The sequence below is a fragment of the Chinchilla lanigera genome, unplaced genomic scaffold, assembly GCF_000276665.1.
Source record: "Chinchilla lanigera isolate Chin_1 unplaced genomic scaffold, ChiLan1.0 scaffold00002, whole genome shotgun sequence".
NCBI lineage: Eukaryota > Metazoa > Chordata > Mammalia > Rodentia > Chinchillidae > Chinchilla > Chinchilla lanigera.
In genome coordinates, this window is record NW_004955403.1 from 47,307,075 (window position 1) to 47,326,262 (window position 19,188).

At 37.1% G+C, this 19,188-nt stretch overlaps 1 protein-coding gene across 2 annotated transcripts in view; it reads left to right on the forward strand.

Moving 5' to 3' along the window:
• Adam28 (ADAM metallopeptidase domain 28) overlaps positions 1-19,188 on the forward strand; it is a 104,659-nt gene that overhangs the window by 2,364 nt on the left and 83,107 nt on the right. The gene's annotated exons all lie outside the window — the stretch shown is intronic.

The following is a 19,188-nucleotide window of genomic DNA, read 5'->3' on the forward strand; positions in this document are numbered from 1 at the left end:
TCTGCTTTTTGGTCTTCCCTATTGAATGAGAGGTTTCCTAAGTATTACCCTTCAGAGAGAGCTCATGTCTTGCAGATGAGCTCTAATCCATTGCTATTTTAATAGGAGCTGTGACGATACAGTTGTAATGTGGGAAGGGAAAAGAACCCTTTCTATCTCCTCTGATTAAATCAGTCTTCCAGTAGACTCGTGTTCCTGGGCTGTGACCTTCACAGGACTTCTTGTTATCCTTGCCCCTTAGCTGTGATGAAGGCTAGAGAGTGAAGTAGTGGAGGAATTACTCTTCTCCCATGTAGGATAAGGCTCTGGTAAAGATTTGTTTCTTTGGAGAATAATTCTTTTGTATGGAGAATGCCTTAGGCGTATTTAATAATTGTTCATCTTTTCCTTTTTACTTTATTTACTAAAGCCAAGAGTGGATCCTTTTCAGTTTTTCACCATCAGACTTCTGTGTGTCTTCTGGAGGTAAAACTAGGGAAAACACAAGGGAGGTCATAAGGTGGCTGCACTCAAAGTTGCTCACAGTCTATCCAGATTAGTCTCCAGGAATTTATCACAATTTCCATTGAAGTGTTACTAGAGTTTAAGTTCAGTGGCCTATGCTTTGCAAGTAAGAAGATTTCAGTGTCTCACCTGTGACTATCTGCAGTCACTTGTCTGACTGGATTTATGGTTGGTTATTTTCCCTACAAACTCAGTGTATTATTCTGCTTTCTGTCACTATAATTAGGCAATTCATATATAAAGAAAAAAATGTTTGTTTTGGCTCAAGTTTCACAGGTTCTAGCCCATGATTGAGTGGCCCCACTGGTTTGGGCTTCTGGTGTGACAGCACATGGTGGGAGTGCACAGTGGAGCAAATCAATGAGCTCATGAACCAGGAAGCAAAGCCAGACCGGAGGAGGAAGAGATCAGGATCTCACAATCTTCTTCAAGGGCTGCCTTCAGTGACCTGGGTACCTCCTACGGGGCCCCATTTCCTACCAGTTGTGCTACCTGGATGCCAAGCTGTTAAAACATGGACCCTAGGAAACCTTTATCTAAACCATAACGCTCAGTTTTCTGATGGTTTCCAAAAGAGTTCATTTTTAGTTCAACTTTTTCTTGTGGTAAAGATGAAAGGTGGGGCTGGGGATGTAGCTCAGTGGCACAGTGCCTGCCTGGCAAGCACCAGGTCCTGAGTTAGAGTCCCAGTACCCCATTCCCCCACAAGAAGGTGGAAGATGATTTCCAAGCTTTGGGTCAGAGATAGTGGAAGAAATATTTTGAAGTGTGGCTTCTTAGTGTGTAAAGCTGTATTCTGTATTTTTCAGGGTAGATGCATCATTCCCTTTGAAAACATTCCCTATCATTCAGATTTTATTTTTCTTTCTTTATTTTTCCTGGTTGGAGGTGGCTGATGGGGTATTTCATGTCAGTACAGGAAATGTGGGTTGCAGTTTAGAATTTAAATCTCAATTCAAAATATGGGGGTTTGAATTCTGGCTCTACTTTTCTAGCTGTACTTGAGACCTTTCATCTTGTTCCTTAGTTTCTTCAATGTAAGATAAGGTCAAAATAAGAGTTTTTTTCTCAAAAGCAAGATAAGTTGTGTTAATACATACAAACATTAAAACCATAATTAGTACAAAATAAATATTAAATATTGGCGACTATGAGTTTCACAAAGGTTAATCTGTTTCTTTCTTGGTCTGAGAGTATCATTATGTTTTTAAGATGCCTCGCTGCATCTTTAGAGTTCAGAGACTGGGCTCGGTTTGGCATAAGAGTTAATGGAAGTCACCAGACAATTTCAAGTCATGAGGCTTGGGTATAGCAAAGGGTTTTCTAATTGAGAGACACGCCTTTGTCCCTAAAAACACAGGGCACATGTCCAACAGCTTTGTTTTATTTTGTTGAAATTATTGTGTGTTTGAAGAATTATCTTCATGGATAGTTTATGGATTCTGGAAAATTCCCCACAACAAGACTCTTTGATCCACAAGAGTTTGTTTTTCATTTTAAAAACAAAACAAAATTTAAAAAAAAAATCACCCCCAATAACAACAACAAAAATCCAGTACAAAATTCCAAAGTAAAAGTTTTGAGGAGTTTTGAGGATTTATTCTTCTTCCTAGAAAACATCTCAATGCTATGACAAATAAAACTACATCGATGTGATTGAGAACATAACCTAGGCCCTTCAAGAGAAGTGGAGGTGCCATAAATGGAAGGATAGGAGTCTGTTCTGATTGGATTGCTTCCATATTGGATTTTTGTCCATGCCACAACTGCCTAAAATTAAGCATGAACTTGAAAAAAAAGGTTTGTCTTCAATGGTATATGACCTTACATACTTCTCTGATGAGCTTTATCTAAACGTTGTCTGTCACTTCCACCATCATCACTAAAAAAAATTATTAAGTGCTCCTAAATTGCACAGAAGAATTTGGGAGATTTATGTTGCATCTCAGAGAACTAAATTTTTACTCATGAAATTTCAGGATAAATGGAGCTTATCTACTCTGTAATTATGGTAAAGTTCTAGTCTACAGAACATTAAAAAAATGAATAATCGTTTCCAGATCTAGCTGCAAAACTATTCTGCAAGTGTGTGCATGCTCTACCTCTACCTGTGTGTGAAATCAAAGCCTAACAACTCCAACAAGACAGAGCCACACTGTGGAAGAAGGCCAGTCTCTGAATTATTTTTCGTCAGGCTGAACCCCAGCAGCAACCCAAGTCATCTGTTAAGGAAAATCTTTGGTAGACTTTGTGCAATCAGGAAATGTATTTTATTGTACTCAAGGTTTTGTAGTACAGCCATTATCATTAAGCAATATTCATACAGAGAATGAAATCTCAGAGAGTTGAAATAATTTATTTTGGGTGGTGTGTGAATTTGGGCCTGAATTGCAACTAGAAATTTCTGACTCCAAGTTTGGTGTCCTTTGATTTTCACTATACTTCCTCCACTACTCAGTCTTAACCAGTTGTGTAAAAGGAAACATGGAATATGAAAATGAGCACTGAGCTATTTCATACGTAGTAGTTCCTCTCAATTTTCGCCTCTCTGCATTCAAAAATCGTGCTTACTGAATTATAAGAGACTCATCCCTGGAGCTGTTGCTACTGCTCTTTCCAAAATAGTGTCTGAAACTGCAGGTTTCAAAAGGTGTGGCTAGAAGTCGAGGGAGCTACATTTAGATATTAGACAATTTCCAGATCATAAGAATTGCCGCTAACTCTTTCATGAACTCAGTCTATTTTCCATTCCCAGAGGTCAAATCTTCTTCTGGACTAAAATGACATGAATATGAAATTAAGAATATTTAAAAATTATATTTAATACCCCTCCAGCCAATGGGATGAGTTGGACAGCTCAAGGTATCTGTGTAACGGAAATGAATTGGAGCCAAAGTAAACTGTCAAAATGAGGCTAAATTTAGCTTTGCAACAAAGCAGATGTAAATCTCAGTGGATTTCTCACCGTCAGCTAAGAAAAGAACAACATCTGTGTCCCACAAAAGTATCTTAAAAGGTTGAAGATAGAGCAAAGTTTGTAACCTGTTTCCTCTAAGCGGCAAGTGTGAGATCAGTTCCAGTAAAAGGGGAAGGTTACTTTAAGAAATCTGACCTGGTTCACACTGGGTACAAAAAATGTTCCCAAGGAAAACTCTTTTGTTCACTGGCTTTGGAAAAGCACGGTTATGTGTAAATCATGGAACATGGCAGTCTCTGGTGATTGAGTTGTCACCTCAGATGCTCCAGTGAGTGTAACAAGTGTGCCAGGGTAGAAAGAGTAATTTTCTTTCCCAATTCCCTTTTTCCTGCATAGTAAAATATTTGCATAAAGTGACTCAGTCACAAAGCAAACCAATTGTTATTATGAAATCTTACATTCTTCCACAGTGAGGGGGAGAAAGAAAATAAAGCAAAGGGGAAGGTCATTCTTATTTTGCAAATAAAAAAAAAATATCTTTTTTTCCCTTTAAGCCTCTCCTTAAGGAGTAGATGTGAATTTGCAGCTCTTAACAAACTATATTTCAGTTCTGACTTTAGGGTTTGCATTTTAAGAATGAATCTTTGTTCTGATTCCTTATTTTCTCTGTTAATGTTTGTAAAACAATTGCATAAAATAGTTTTAAAAAAATCTTTCCAGAGTTCTGTGCCAAAAATCTCCAAGGGAGATTTCCCACTGTTGTTTCCTTGTAGATACAGTTATACGTGGCACCATGGCAGGGCTACATGTCCAGGGAGACTTGCTGTGGTTTGGGGGATGGAGTCATATTAGGTAGGCATTTATATTAAAACAAATAAAATATACATCACATTGTTTCTATAGAGTAATTTTCTAACAAAAGTATGTCTGTAACAGTATAAGCATAATTACCCAAAAATCTCATCACAGAGAGTATTTTAATGTAAATCTAGGGGCAAGTATTTTAGAACAGAACAGAAAGATATATATTATATATGTATATACACATATATACATATATATGCAGTGTTAATTTAAACCTTGTTAATTTAAAATGTACAATAAACTCTGAGCTGTGAGTAGCATATTAACCTGTGTTTTACACTCTATTAAAAGTAAAGAATATCCTCACTCAGTCCTCAGAGGAATGGAGAAATTGTGCTACCAGTACTCTTATTAATGCTGACAAGTATGCTGACTTTGGATTTTGACCTCAAGGGCAGTAGCTCTGACCTATCAATTAAGGAAGCAGCCTGGGTTGATACAATCAGAAACCCAAAGGGAAACCATGCCTGTTCTTCAAGGGAAAACCAGATGATGAATGACACAATGGACTTGCTTCCATCACTACTGTCTTTGTCCCCTTGGCATAATTATTTCAGATATAGGTGGTCCCCAACTTATAAGTTCACAAAGTTCATTTATCAAGGGAACAGTTGGAACTCAGAACAAAATATCCCATCAAGTCAGTGTGGTTCTCATGGTTACTAAGGTTGATGACTTTTTCTTCTGCCTCAACTCCTCTCTTTTCTGCTGCAGAGAGAATTCCCTTGTCCACCTTCCACCCCGTGGCTCTCGTAGACTGTCTCCATGCCCTTTGGATCAGCTGCTAAGCCCAGGGTCAGTGACTACTCAGAGGAGTAATGCAGTTCAGGTTGGAGTGGCCACTGTAGTTCCCCTTAGCCATAATGATCTAGCCAAGTAGTTGGCAGGTGGTGTAGGCTGTAGGGAGTTGGAGCTATGAGAAAAGCCCCAATTTCCCTGCTCTGAAGCTGTGAGGCTGTGACTCCATTATTGTGACTGTGTAGACATAATAGATTATCATAGGAAGAAAGAAATTAATAGGCTGAGAGAAGCAGAGATGTGAAAGAAGAGAGAGAGAGAGTGTTGACAACGTGTGGTTCAAGGTTTTCATTACCTGGGGACTACAGTGGGTTGGAATCGTGTTTCCCAAGTTTAGCTATTTTCTCTCTTTGAGTATAGGTGACCCCCCGTAACCTCAAAACAAAACCAAGTCAAACCTCTGTCTTCTCCATAATTTTTCTCCCTTATATCTGTTTTAATTGTATTTCTGCCTCTTATGATGTGGCATCCTACTTAAAATTGTGTCTCAGTTTTGAATAGTTTCTCAGGTTAGAACTGAGAAGCTTATTTTGCTCACAGCATAAGAAAGTCAACCACTAGCATGGCATGGAGGACCCTCTTCTTCATTGTTTCTTCTATCTGTTATCAGTAAAGATTCAGGGAGACCTGATAACCTAAAGAGAAAAGGTTTAGGCCCAGATCTGTGAGTTACTCTCTTTCTCTTGCTGTAATTAGGTCTGTTTTCTGACAAGGAAACATACAGATTCATAGAATTCTTCCATTTCTCTGGGCCATCAATCCTCATAAATGGTGCAGAAAGACTTCCGGTAATGTGCTGCCTGTGTATCCGTAACATAGCATGTACAAAGGGCTATGTACAATACTGCAAATATGTGACATGGCCATGGCTTTAATCACACAAGGAAGGGCAGCTCCCTGTGGGGACTGAGTGAGGCTATTCTGAGTGAGGAAGAGTACACTCGTGTCTTCACTTGGACTTTTGTTTCTTAACAGCTGAGTCATTGCATTACTGCAAAATTATAAGAATATTGCTCAAGATAGCAATTGTATTGTACTGAGGTTAGTGCTATCTGATACATACTTCTTGGATTAGTTCATGTTGGATGGAAGCATTCCTTATTTCTTGAAAATTATGCATGCTTCTAAGATAATTTTTGTTACACACTACAGCAGGTAATACATATTGTTTTCAAGTTACAAATGTTTAACTTGTGTTTCTGATCTATCATTCCAGAGTCCTCTCAGAAACACACACACACACACATGCTTCGACTCTTCTTTACAGCCTTAGTCTCTATGTTTCCTATTATAACAACATTTAACCAGATACACCTGCTCATATTTGGTGAGAAGTGAGGAGAAGTTAAGGAGAACAGTATGCCTTTTTATGCACTTGCTCCTCTTACACTTTTCCTAATTCTCCATCTGGGGGATGGTTTATCTTAGCTCCTTTGTTAGGTATACTCATTTATTTAATAAATACTACTGAGTCTGTATTACGTGTTAGACCCTATGTTACACTCAAGGAACTCAAGAATTAATTGAGTTTAGTCCCTGACAGTACATTCTCAGAACAAGGGAGAGGCTGTCACTTATAAACAGATAACATTAATAGAATAGATGGATTGACTGTACAGAGGAAAGGTAGCTCACTCTGCCTTAAGAGGTAGAGGAGGTGATGGTAAATAGAAGCAGCAGATAATGTGATAAATTCACACTTAAATATGTCAATAATAGGACTAAGTATATTGGCTAAAATATATTCAAATTTATTAAAAAGGAAAGAAAATAAGCAGTCCAGTTACAAAAACACATCTAAAACAGAAGTGTACTGGGAAGGTAAAAGGGAAAATATAAAAAGTTACCTAAACAAATCACCAAAGGAAAACTAGTGAAATTACAGACCTATTAGGACAAATATTTTTAAGGTAGACACATACATGTAAAATCATCACCATATGATCACAGAAAGAACAATTTACAAAGAATATATAAATTGATTTGCAAATAATAATAAATCTTCAAACTGATAAGACAAAATATGATCATTTTACAAAAAGAAAAAAATACATCAGTGCCCAGACAGAATCACACTGCCATTGAGCAATTGACCAAGAAAGAGAAAATATTTATTTGTGCATATTTATCCATATTAAATTACCACTATGTAAACATTCTTGACAAAAAGCTGGTAATTAATTTTGTAAGGTCCAGTCTAATATGTAGAAGAAGGAATCTATCATTTAAAGTGTATGGATTCTTTTCAAACACTTATGGTAATCAAATAATTATCAACTAATAGAGTTTAGTAAGACTTTAACTGGCTATATAGAAAGGTAACATTAACTGCTAATTATATCTTATAAAGGTAAAATCTAAAAAATATAACAAAAGAAACATCCATTTCTCAATGCTAACAAAAAATAAATGAATACATAAGCAAAAATCTATAGAATATATGTATATATACATATATGTGTATATAAATGTATCTTGACACATATATGTGTCCTAACACTATAATATATATATCATTACTTTATAAGGTATAATTAGCAATTAATTTCATGTTTCTTTATAGCCAGTTAAAGTCTTAACTCTTTTATCAGTCAGTAATTAGTTGATTATCACAATTGTTTGAAAAGAATGCATACTGTTTAAATAATAAGTTTCTTTTTCTACATATTAGATTGAACCTTACAAAATTAATTACCAGTTTTAATTTTGTTATATATATATATATATATATATATGAAAGGACATGTATAAGACTATTGATGTCAGTATATTTAATTGAAGAATAAAATAATACATTAATAAGTAAATAGAATTAATATCGTGATATTTTAAGAGTAAGAATATTAAAAGTTAGGAAGATGCCAGGTCTATAAATCCAATAAAATACTAATATAATTTAAAAGATATTTTTAAGTGGACTTTGATAAATTGAGTCTACCAATTATTTAGAAGAGGAAATGCTTAAAAATAACTGGGTCATTTCTTTGGAAAAGTTATGAGGGAGACATTTCCCTATGAGACATCAAAAAATGAGGCAAGGAAACACAATAAATGACAAAGTTTTGGCAATGAGTAAGAAGCTAGATCAATGGAAAAAAAAGATCCAAAAATAGCAACATTTGAGCAGATGTGATGAGATTTAATATTTAAAATAATTAACAATAGCTAATTATTTTAAAAATCTTTTGTCAGAAAAGCTCAAAACTATAAAAATTCAGATCTTTGTAAAATCATTATAGGTCAGAAATACCCCACATTTTGTTTCATTTAGCTTTTCACTGGAATATAAGCTTATATGACTAGCTAAGAAACCCCTGAAAAAGAGTTTTACTAACAAGGTATAATTCTCACATAGATATATTAACTTATTACAAGAGTCCAGAAATAAACTAAAGATCGTGTTGCATGTAATCATTGCTAAATGCATTGTGAACCAACTATGTGTTAGACAGACATCTAAATTTTTTACAGGTGCTCTCGTCTAAGCTTTCAATCAACTACACAAGACGGATGCTTATTACTATCCTCACTTTATAGAGGAAAATTGAGCAAAATTTGGAATGAAGAAAAACTGGACTGAATATATGGTAATGGGATAACTGATTCAGCTACCTATAGCTTTATACTACCATGAATTCTCATGCATCAAATGTGTAAATGCAAACAATGAAACCATGATACAACTTTGAAAGTATCACAATTGACAGTGACTTTCTAATGAAGACAAAGCCTGTTGCTTTATGAAATTTGTGGATGACTCATAGTGAGTAATGTTAGGATGGTAGCTACAATATGATGCAGAGTCAAGAAAAAGAACTTTAGCTTTCTATTTTGTATGTAGTGTAGGGCATATGGTATTTGTGTGTGTGAACAGATTTTGGCTGGGATTAGACTCGGTCATGGACTAAAAGACAGATATATCAGATGCTAAAATTAAAGTTCGGCTTGGAAATTACACTTGTGTGATGACATATAAGGTTGGGTGGTTTTTTTTAAGCAGCGTTTAGCTATTTGAGAGAGGAGAGGAACACGTGGGAGTGGCAGCGTTGTGCAGGTGTGGTAGAAGGCAGCGAAGAAAGGAAGCGGGAGTTCTGGTGAAAGGGTGATTACTCAAGGATTCCCTGGGGTCCATCCTGGGTAGAATGAAAGGTTCAGAGAGGGCTGAGAGATAAGAAAGAAAAAAACAACAACAGAAGCTGAAAATGTAATGGCGGGGATAATGAAAAGTAGAATAGAGATTGGAGAGATTCTGAGGAGTGGAAATGGGTGGAAATTGGGATTAAGGGAACGTAATGTGGAAAGGAAGAGCGTCTAGCATGACTTCTATGTTGCTTCACTGCAAAGCCAGGTGAGTTTATAAGTTAGGGTTTGTGAAGGGGGCAGTAGAATTAGGAGGAAAAGGATAAGTTTTGTTATAAACAAATTGACAAATTTAGTTGTAGACAAATTGAGTTAAGGTTTTTGTAGTCATCTGGTGGACCATATTTAATAGGCAGTTGTATGTATGAAATACCATAACTCCCTTTACCCTTGGATCTGCTTTCCTGTTGTTTCAGCTACCTATGGTCCACAAATTTCTGAAGCAAACAATTCCTAAAATTTACATAACTTATTACAACTTGCTTGTTATTGTTGTTATATTGTATTATTAGTTATTGTTAATCTCCTAATGTGCCTAATTCATCAACTAAACTTTGTGATGGGTATGAACATATAGGGAGAAGCATACTCTACATAGGATTCAGCACTATTCCCAGGTCCTTTAAGCCACCACTGAAGGTCTTGGAAGGTATCCCCCTTGGATATGAGGAGGTTACCATATAGGTCTAGTAGTGTCTTAGTTCAGGTCCTCCAGAAGTATGACTTAAGGTGAAAAATTCATGTATAAAGGAATTTTTTCAAAATTCTACTTCTAAGAGTAGTAGAAGCTCAATAGGGAAGGAAAAGGTGAACCAAGGGTAAATCTCAGCGTCCTGCAATGCCAAAGGAGCCTGGAGAATAAATGATACTACAAACCTGGGCCTGCTCAAAAAGAAGCAGCTGGACTTTTATATCATTATATCAGTAATTATTTATGTTCTGCCCAAAGTCCCCCTTTCCATGTATTCAAGCCTGGTGTCTTATCCAGGCAGAGTGGCCCAAGTGACTTGTGAAGAGTGGTTTCACTTGCTTGTGAAGATGGCTACAGGAACAAGGCCACCATAACCAGGTGATCGAGCCACAGAACCGGCAAAGGCATCCTGGGAGAGCTCATTGGAACGTGGTTCATCCAGACAGACACCTTGATTTACAGTTCACCCACCTGGTAGCCAAAATGAGAACAAAGCAAATGAAGTCCTGAAGTGGAAAGGTAAAGGTAAAGTGGAAAGGAGAAAGGATGCTTGAGAATCTTTGACAGCTGAAGGAAGAAAGGCTCTTGAAGAAGCCTGAGAATTGATGTATTGCTTGCTCATTTTATGATTCGTCACACGTCCACACTGCTGCTCTGAAGGAGTCACTGGCCAGGTAAAATGGTTCCATATGGCAGCACTGCAAGAGAGGTACAGGTGCCCCGGGGAAGAAGCAATCTCAGTCCCACTCACTTGCCACAGAGAACCCCCACAAAAAACCCCAGCAGACCCCCCTGGCAGGGTGATTGCCTCAGCCCCTTTAAACAGAGGCAGCCTTCAGAGAGCTGAGTCTTCCTGACCAAGAGCAGAGTGTTTTTAATTAGGCAACCTAGAAGACAACAATGGGATGATAAAGCACAAACTTTCTGAAGGGTCAAAGGAAAATCGCCTTGGGGGCTGGCAAGAGCCCTTGGTGATATTTACATGAAAAACTGGGTGAATCAGACTGTGGTCTAATTCCCAAACAGGAAATGAAGCTATAGGAACGAGGGTGACTCAGAAACCAATCTACCACCTACGTACCTGGCAGGAAGAGAAAGGAAGACCGGGTAAGGGTTAGCAGCAGGAACACACACACACACACACACACACACACACACACACACACAGAGAGAGAGAGAGAGAGAGAGAGAGAGAGAGAGAGAGAGGGAGAAGCTGGGAAGCTGGACTATCAGGAGGAATGGAGTCGGGGGGCTCCTTCTCGCTGTCCAGAAATAAGAGCTCTGGTGCTGGAAGAAGGTGATACTTCACAATCTACATTCTCTTTTTCCCTTCAAACCCACCACCCTCTTTAAAGGACAAAATTTATCAGGTCGATTACTATCGTTATCTATTATACAATTAATTATTACTTAGATAATAGATGCTTATTTTGAAAGATGGTGAAATCTTAAAATTCATTGTAAAACATATTCTCATAAATAAATATTCAGATAGATATTTACATGTGCAAAAGAATTGATTCAAAATTACACTCTGCTTTGTATGTTAACATACAAATGTGATTTTACTTTTTTTTTTTTTGTGGTACTGGGGATGGAACTTGTGTTTGCCAGGCAGGCGCCTGTGCCACTGAACCGTATCCCGAGCCCCACAAATATGATTTTAAAAATCACCTTTATGGCTATGTACCATTGCTTTGTACACATATCACATTTTCTTGAACTTCTGACTATAGGGTGATTTTCTTCTAGCTTCCTATTTTACACTCAGTGTACTAAATGGCTACCCAGTACCAGGTAGGTAGCTGGCAAGCTGGGGCACCACTGGGTGCCAATAGCACTTCTATTTTCTGGGCAGACATTGACTGTATTTACAGAGAATTTATCACTGGACAGTGAAAGAGTAAGTGGAAGCTGAGGAGAAAGTAATGTATCTAGAGATAGGACATCAAGCCAAGTTAATGATAAGAAAGTATTCTCTGATTTTATAAAAATATTTAAATCTAAGTGTGCTGTCCCAGTATGATCACTATCCCCCTCTCCCAAGGACTGGGGATTGAGTACAGGGCCTTTGCACTGAGTGGCATCTGCAGCCCTTTTTAATTGTATTTATTTACTTATTGGTACCAGGAATCAAACTCAGGACCTTGCACTTGCCAAGCAAGCACCTATGCCACTGAGCTACATCCCCAGCCCCTTATTTATTTTTTATTTTGAGACAAAAATCTCACTAGGTTGCTATGTTACTCTGCCTGCTACTGAACTTGTGATCATCCTACCTCAGCCTTTCAGAATGCTAGGATTCCGTACGTGTACCACCATGCCTGGCTGATCATTGGCGTTTCAATCTCCTGGGAAACCTTAGAATCCTAGTGGGCCACTTACATGGTCACCAGAACCTGCCCAATTCCTTAACCCATTGCGGAAATGAGACAACAAAATATGCAAAATGTACTCCTTGATTAGAAGGTGATGCAGTCTAGCTGAGAATACCGACAAAGTAAGCAAAAATAAATAAATAAATTAATTAATTAATTAAAAACTCCAATACACCAGAAGACAGCTCCTTAATGTCCTGATGTTCTTAATCTCTTTTCAACCACTGTCTATATATCCCACTTTTAGGACTTCCTCAGCTATATCCATACTTTGAGGTAAAACGGTTCCACATGCCGGTGAACATGGATTTTATTTCACTTGCAAAAATCTCTCCATTTCCTCTCACCTGTTCATTTCATTTTTTTTTTTCAACCCACTCTCCAGTTCCCAAAACCATACATTTTATTTTCTCAGTTTTTACAACCCAGGGCAAGCTTCTCCCATCCAAGCACTGACCCTTCTTAGCTTCTGAGAAGAGACAAGATCAGGATAGTCTGGGCTTAGACTAGCTTGGTTACCTTTTAAATTTCCCATCCTGAGTCAGCCATTCTCTATCTCTTCCACAAACATCCTAGCATTCTTGTTCTTTATACTGAACATATTAAATGATAATGATATTCACAGTGTTGGACAACACTGTTATCCAACACTGTTTGGATATCCAAATCAAGGATAACAAGCTCTTTACAAGTCTATGCATTTTCAACTTGATTGTTATACTGGTAGCTGCTCAATAAGATTTACATTTATGTCTTAAGAATTTCCTATGGTATCATTTATAGGTGCTATTTCAAGACTTTTCATACTTCCCGTATCAATCTTTATAAATTATTTGCTGTCAGAACTGCAGTTTTATTCAGGCACCCAAATGCCCAACCCCAGTGTAAAAATTGTGATTAGTGTAAACCAGTCATGTTAATCTCATTTTTGTTGCTAGTTACTGATCTCGGAATAAGCTCTTTCGGCTGATGAAATTAAGGAGATTTTTACTGATGGGTACTGGGAAAAATATATATCTGTACCTATCTATCCCTATATATTTATATAGGTAAATAATTCATGTGTGTGTTTCCACCTCCATTCTCCTCTCTTTGGTGGGGGGGGGGACATATGAAACTGTGATGCTCAAATTCGCAAAGAGCCACCCTTCTTTTAGGTGCTTGTGCAGAAACTTCCAAGGATGACAGATTCCATCTTGGGTTTTTGTAGAGCTCTTCAACCCATCCTAGAACTGCCTGCTTCTTAACTTACGCTGTGAGGTAAATAACTGCCTTGACATTACTGTGAATTGGGAATTATGCTATTTATACACAATAATATCCTAATGGATCCAGTTCTTATGTCCTAACCTTATCACTGCTTCTTGATCTCAGCAGATAACACCACCTTCTGCTTCACTAACAAGACCAAAATCTTCCAGCAAGGGCTTGGTTGAGTCATTATTCATTCTATTCTCCCTCTTTCCTGTGTAATAAGAGGAAATGCTCTTAGCAAAATTAAAGTATTTATCTGTTAGAGTTTGTCATCTTGTTCCTAATCTAAGACATTGCTCCATCAATCCCTTATTGCCCCTGAACCTTTGATCTTTTTATTTGCCTAGTAGGGATTTCCACTCTTGGGTTATACAGAGAGCCAAATACAGGATGCCCAATATTGTCTGTGTATACCCAACATTATGTGTAAAAGGTCAGTGACACATTATTAGTCACATTCACTAACAACCCCATGCCACCCACCTGTGCTGTGCATGCCATAATGAACTACTATGAACTGTTAGTTGCAAGGTTTTTAGTACCAAAGGGATAAGTGCTCCCTGGTTCCTGTAGGAGTAACATGATGGATGGCTTGTTTAGATAACTCTGTGGATGAGCAAGAAACTGGACACTGCTGCTTAAAGATAAACACAAACTTGACCTATGCCTGGTCCCCAGGATAATGAGAATATTCCAATCTTTAGTGTGCCTCAAAAGCCCATGTTCTGAAGGCTTTGTCTACAGGCCATGGCGTTATTGGAGGGTAGAACCTTTAGGAAGTAGATCCTAAAGGAAGGAAGAATATTGAAGGTGATATTGGTATCCTGGCCTTCATCTCATTCCTTCCCTCTTCATTTGCTGGTCTCTGAGGTGGTAGACTTTCTCTTTAATAATCATATCTTTATCTTATTTCCCATTATAAGTTTTTCTAATTTCATAGATCAAATATGGTATGAGATTTCTTTTTTTATTTTAAAGAAAAAAAAATAAAACAATGATACAGAATTTCAAAATAAGATAATAGGAAATTAACAATGGCTATTATATTGTATATTATTTTGTGTTCAGTGTAGTTACTCGGATTACAATATATAGGTTTGCAAAATTAATCAAACAATATAAGCACAAACCATTCCTTTTATAATTATCTTAGCATATATATATATATATATAATCTTTCCCCTTCCTTTTTTTCTCCTTTCCCTATCCCAGCTGTTCTTTCCTTTTGAGCAGTTTCTTTCCCTTTCACAGTATCTCTTGTACTTTTTAGATCTTACTTACTATTTCATTTTCTTGCACTAGGGAGACAATATAATGTTTACATATGCAGGTCTGATTTATTTCACTTATGAATATGGTCTGTAGTTGCATCCATTTACCTATAAAAGCCTTGAGTTTATCCTTCTTTAGAGCTGAGTAGTTCTCCATTGTATAAAAATACCACATCTTTTTTATCCATTCCTCACTTGGTCAGCATTTGGGCTGTGTCCAAGATTTAGCTATGACAAATTGTGCTGCTATAAACATGGGTGCACATATATTGCTGTGGTATGATGTTTTTAATTTTTCTGGGAAGATCCCCAGAATGAGGTTTGTTTTTAAAGCTTAGTTACAGGTGTCTTAATTACTCTCTCATGCCTGAGACACAATACCCACAATTCAAGAGAGCAGAGGCTTATTCTGGCTCCCATTGTAGGGGTTTCAGTTCACTGTTGGCTGGCTCCAAGCTGGGGTGGCATGGTAGAGGAGAAACAGCTCATAGCATGGCAAGAAGCAAGCAGCAGCCATCACGGGAGGAGGAGGGATAGATACCCTTAGACCATGCCTCCAGTGACCCACCTCTTTCCACCAGACTTCTCCTCCCAGCATCACACCCAGCTATAAACTCATCAGTGGGCTAATCCAGTACCACAGCCCCATGATCCAGTCACTTCCAAAAGCCCCATCCCTGAGCACATGAGGCTTTGGAGGGAACATCTAGATAGAAGCCATAACAAGAGATATTGTAAACTTTCTTCAGCAGCTGTGTTCCATAAGATATGTTTATCTGCTGAATGTTTTCATTTACTCATCCTCTATTCTTAGAGATCAGATTTTTCTATTTTAAAGACTTGAATGGATGCTTTCAAATATTAGTCAGGTCTCTATTTAAGTTATTCAAACTCTACAGGTGGTGGAAAAATAGTTTTCTTAGACCTCAGTGTTGCCTGATCATATATCCAGGATTGGTAGTGGAAAGAGAGGCTGTATTCCATGCGGACAAGTTTTCTTCAATGCTGAAATGATTCTTTCACATAGCTATTTGGCAGCCTGAATATGACTTAGCCAGTGAACTCAACTCTGTCTAATCATATTATCTGCCTGTTGGAATGTTACCTATATTTTGCTTAACTTATCCTTTACTTAGCAACTGAAAGGAGTGACTTCAAAAGAATTGTCCCTCCTTCCCCCAAGAAACCAGGGACATAGAAAATAGGCTTTCACAATGATATTCAATGATTTCTTCATTTTCAGTGTTTTTTTTTTCTACACTAGGAGATGTTGTTGTAGTTCTGTTAGGTAGTCAGTGCTATTTTCTTCAAACAATGGGTTTCCTTTCCCGCTATGTGATGAACAGCAGTTTAGTTGGTAACTCTGTCAACTATCTCAACTGCAAGTGTATTTCTCAAATTATTCTTCAACACTTTTTGGACTATTCCTCAATACATATATTGATGGAATTATTCCCCTGTTCATCATGTCAATAAACATCTAATTCCCCATTATTCTAGTCCTTGTGATTTTTTTCAAAAGAAATTTTGATACAGACAAGAGATGGTTCTTTTATTCTCGTATTGAATATTTTGCATGAATAGTTGATCCTCTTTTCCATAATTTATCAGTAACACATTATTAAAATTTTAAGTCAAAGCCTTAGGTATTTTAATCAGTTTCCATTTAATAATGAAGTTATGACTTCTCACTTTGGTGTCAGAGGAAGTTACTTTATGCTGTAGTAATATCCCCACAATCAGTGGTTTTAAAAGAGTACAGTGCTCATTCAAGCTATGTGCACTTGGTCAGTTGCCAGTGGCTTCTCTCATAGCCTGTAGGCTCATTCCCAGTCCCAATTTAAGGGAGACCGTTTAAAATTTCACCATGGCAGAGGGATGAAGGGGACATTCTGATTGACTCTTAAAGTTTTCAACGTAAAGTAGCACAAATCACTTCCAATCATATGTCATTAACGTATACACATCATTGGGGAGACAAGATCTTTAATGCACCACAAAGGAGATACAGAGAGATGGAGTGGGGGAGGAATGGAGGTGGGGGGGAGAGAGAGAAAGAGAGAAGAGAGAGAAGAGAGAGAACTGGAATATTTATGAATAATCTAATAACTACCACATTTGCTATCCTTTGTAACCTTTAGCAGTAATGCCAGCCCAAACTTCTAAAAATGTCCTCTTTGTTTTCCACAGCACAAAATACCAATGGCCTATCTTTCTAGTTCTTTCATTGTTTATCCTATTTTTCTCCAACTTTGCTTTTGCAATGACCTAAGTGTGGCTGATCCTTAAATTTTATCCTTGTTCATTTTCCATTTTAGTTGTCCTCTGTCCTTGAGTGACCTTACTGTTATAGTCAAATAATCACATGCCTACCTAATTTTCATGATTTTCTTACATAAGTCTTCAGCATTACTTATTCTATGAGACAAAAGAATGAGTAAAAAAAAAACTTTGCCTTTGGAGAAATCTTAAATTAGTTGGGAAGTCAAAGGCCAAATAGTTTCCCCAAAATGAACAGTATATTTAACAGGTGTGTGCTGTTCATGGTAAAAAGTTTGTAATCCCAGTGAGTACAATAACTATACAATTTGAAATATGGCAATACGAAAAGTTATTCTTATAAAATTATCCTTAAAATATGAAAAGTAATAACAGTACCTCCCAAAATTTGAGTAAAATCTTTTAATCGCTTTCAGGTAGAGTTTGCTGAATGAGAGTTCAGATGTAAGGGCTTTGGGGGAAAAACCATCTCAAAGAAGCTGTACCTAAGTAGGAGTGGGTGTTTCTTTGTTTAAAACGGCATGTGGGCATTTCCTCACTGTAGAAACCTTTCCCAAAAGTAAATCTGAAACTGCTCATGCCAGTGTTTACTTCTGTCTTTATTTTCTTTAAGTTGATTAGAAGATGTAAAAAACATTTCCCAAGTTCTTGGAATTATCCACAAAGAGTCCAACAGTCTTTCTATTCATCTCTGCTTAGTAGAACACTATATTGTGTCTCAAAAATATTTATGAAATAAAATGAAATTATTTCCCCTACTACCTTAGATGAATTGGCTCTTTATTCTAGTTATTACTCAGAACTCTACAAAGTATCCCATCCTCATAAAAGACTGGGAGGCTAGGGCAGGGAGGATGGGGACAGGATGATCAATGGGTCCTAAGCTGTAGCTAGGTAGGAGAAAGTTCTATCACAGTAGGAAAAGCTATACATGGCAATAATGTACTGCTTGTTTCAAATAGGGAAGAGTTCAACTGTTTTCATCTTAATGAAATGATCTTTGGGGAGATAGATATGTTTGACCTGACTGAAACATTTCACAAAGTGTACATGTGTCTAAACATCACATAATGCCCCATAAATATATGTGTAATATTTATGTTTTCAGTAGCATTTCAAATAAACTTAATGAAGAAAAATCAATATGGAATATACATAAGATTAACAGAAACATTTGAATGTGGCACTGGCTGTATATGACCAAATTACTTTGCCTTGCTGTGGCTTGGTTCCTTAGCATCAGAATTTGAGGAATCAATAATTGCAAATCACAATGAAATGGTAATATGAGAATTTGAATTGGGTAACATTTTGCTTTTTGTACTTTTAGATTTATATGAAGAAAGAAAGATTAGATTTAAAGCTAATTGAACAACTCTCAAATTGTTCAGAGTTTAACACCCTTAAAACTCTGTGTGTGTGTGTGTGTGTGTGTGTGTGTGTGTAGTATTTTGGAAATAGGAAATGAATGTACAGTTGTTACAGTAAGTTTAGATGGGTCAGTCCTCACCGTCCTGAGAAAAGCAGACATCTAAGGTAAGTATTGAAAAAAAATGGTAAAAACACATATTTCCCACTAAAACTCAATAAATCTCTGTCATTTCCCAAATTCAGTACAATGTGGCAGAGAAAAATAGACAAGAGAAAGAAACATGCTACTCATTTCAGAACATCTGGAGTCTCTGAATTGTATAATTTTATAAAATAAAGATCAGTTAATTATAAACAACCCCTAAGACTTCTGGACAAAGCCTTTACAGGGAGGATGTACAACAAGATCATCTGAACTAGAAAGGAAACCAGATTTGAGCACCTTCTGAAATGTAAAGGAAAATAAACGTATTTGGTACAAACAGATGACACTAGAGATGGATCTGTTGGGATTAATTCCGTAAAGACCCAGTCATCCTCAGTCATAACGTGCAACCAAACGCCTGTACACTATTCTGAAATGGAAGCCACATGTTTACCACTTTGAGAAAAACTAGCAGGTGAGACCCTAAATGACTCGGGTGGAAGAAGGCATCTTAATCATGTGTTACACTCAGTCCTTGCAAATGTTCTCCTTGGAAACATTCATTATGGCAATTT